The sequence below is a fragment of the Tenrec ecaudatus genome, chromosome 13, assembly GCF_050624435.1.
Source record: "Tenrec ecaudatus isolate mTenEca1 chromosome 13, mTenEca1.hap1, whole genome shotgun sequence".
In the NCBI taxonomy this organism is placed as follows: domain Eukaryota; kingdom Metazoa; phylum Chordata; class Mammalia; order Afrosoricida; family Tenrecidae; genus Tenrec; species Tenrec ecaudatus.
This window is the reverse complement of record NC_134542.1, coordinates 10,358,488-10,360,847: the sequence shown is the minus strand read 5'-3', so window position 1 is coordinate 10,360,847 and position 2,360 is coordinate 10,358,488. Positions and strand designations below refer to the sequence as shown.

The window sequence follows — 2,360 nt, the reverse complement described above, 5'->3', positions numbered from 1 at the left end:
AGGAAGGTTGGGAACCATTGATATAAAGTAAAATATTAGTATAGAAAATGTAAGGAAAAAAAACCCTTTTAAATACTACCCTTTGTTTCCCCTAGAAACAGTGCTTGCTTGATTTGGTTTGCTGAAGGGAGGAGCTGTTCCCTGTGCCGGTCCAGGTTCCTAACTCTGCATTGTAGGTAGGACTTGCTCCTTGAGGACCCCTGAAATGGGAACATGAGACACGGAGGAATACCTCATGTTTAATCAGGGAATTTTAGTCACCCCAAAGCGATGGTCTTACCTGCCCATGTATGCAGCTTTCCTGTTCTCCTGCGCCCTGGGCTAAATCCCCTTCTTTGAAAAGGTTTAGATTTGAGGATCGAGTTACAACCCACCAGATTGCAAGTTCAACATCGGTTCTCGACAGCATGGTTTCAAATGCCCCCTGTATCTGTGTTTCCCTATAAGTTATCCTTAGTAAGCTTCCTGGACCATAATATTTAGAAAGAAATTATGATAGTTTTATATTACATGGCAAAAGTCCCATGGATTCTCGGTTTCTCAAAGTTTAGCTCTTTGCTCAACGTTGTGCACAGCCTCTCCATGGCGTAAGTCTATGGATGAGAGCTATTTCAAATACAAACAACCCCCTAAGCCCAACAAAATAGAAAACCACAACCCTTCCTCGGAGTCATCTCAGCAAAGGTGGCCCATCTTCTCAGCAAGAAGCAAACTTTCTTTTGCAAGAAGGACAGACATCCCCACAAGCTTGGCAAACTCTTCTGATGTTAAAGGTCCCTTTTCTGAAACCGTCTCCAGGGCTGAAGTCACCATCTCCTCTTCCTTGTGTGACTGAAGCTCAATAACCGTGACACCACTATCGAAGACTCAAGTCTGAGAGGTAATTTCAGGGCATCCAGCATCATGCAGGTAGTCACTTAATCTTCAGGTGGAGCAACTCCACCCCTTGAGCCTGGTTTACTAAGCACCACACCACTGTCAGTGACATTCTGCCCCTCGTTCCTCTAAAGGCCCAGCTCTATGTGTACCTGAGCTGCAGGTTTCTCTGGTAACTGTGTGAGCGATGCCCATGCTCAGGTAGTAGGATTTAAACCGGATGGTCTCCTCTTCTGTGATGTTGCCTTGTTTGTCTTTAATTTTATTAGCTATTGATTTGAAAACTCCACCACTTCCTTGGCCTTGATCATGAGCTTTCTGGGGTCTTCAAAGGCCTCAGAAATGTTTTGAGTCCATTTTTTTTCTTTTTTTCCCCAATTTCCTTTTAATCCCTACAATTCCTACAGCCCTTAGTCTTCCTGATGGGGATCCTTTATTTGCTTGTCATGACTGGGAAACAGGCATATTCTCCCATCTTCTCTGGCCCAGTTCCTCTGATCAGTGCCTGTCAAACTCAGTCTGGCCTGTTCTTCGAAGGATGTAGGAATTCTCTGATGTAGGGATTCTTACTGCTCTGGGACAGACCGGGTTCTTTGTTAGGTGGGGCTGGGTGATGATGAACCACTATTCTTGCACCTTTTCCCAACTCCATCTACCTGTTTTTCCATGAGCACAACTTGAGGAAGAGGAATGGCCATACATCATTCCTGATTTTTCTGATCTCTCCAAATCAGTCAGTGTGTGCCAAGAAGGAGGGTCCCAGCACCAACTTTGATGTTTTCCTTGCCATGACAGATGCGCACCCCGCGCTGATGGACCAGCAGGATCTGGTTGATCTCCTGGAGGTCGCTGGTCCACAAGAACCAGCCCATGGCCTCCAAGCCGACCACTGGCGCTCGCCCGCATCTGCGCACCCAGGTCATGAACCGCAAGACGGGCAGCCCGAAGTGTCTCTTTGAATATTACTCATATCTATTTAAGTAAGTTGTTTTTTTCACAGAGGTTGACTAATTTTCTCTAAGCATAAATAATGAGAATCAAGTCATTAATAGTCCAGTTCAGGCCAGTTTGATAATTTTGCCGAATCATAATGTAAATCATGGAATATTATCATAAACGTGACGCAATTCCATTACTTGGAATTTTTCCACCAAAAAAACCCATCTACACACAGCCTCAAAGGTAAATTAAAGGTGCTTGGAGAGCTGATTAATGAATGTCATGGATAGTAAACATCCAAGTTACCTGAAACATTGAATGACTATCTGAACAATTTAGGGTTCTCTGCTCACAACCTCAAAGAAAGCAGGATCGACTTATTGAGAATAGAATGAAGTAGGCAGATAACCAGCAGGGGACCAATAAATGGGACACATGTTGTCTCCATTTTCTATTTGTTTTATTTCAAGAATTCTCAGCCTATTTTCCTTATTGCAGGTTCTTCTACCAGTAGCACTGTGTCCTAGTAACATGGGGAATGACAT

General features: G+C 44.0%; 1 pseudogene; it reads right to left on the bottom strand.

Moving 5' to 3' along the window:
• Nucleotides 1-606: 606 nt before the first annotated feature.
• LOC142424836 (vacuolar protein-sorting-associated protein 36 pseudogene) lies at nt 607-1,748 on the bottom strand (annotated as a pseudogene).
• Nucleotides 1,749-2,360: the final 612 nt, after the last annotated feature.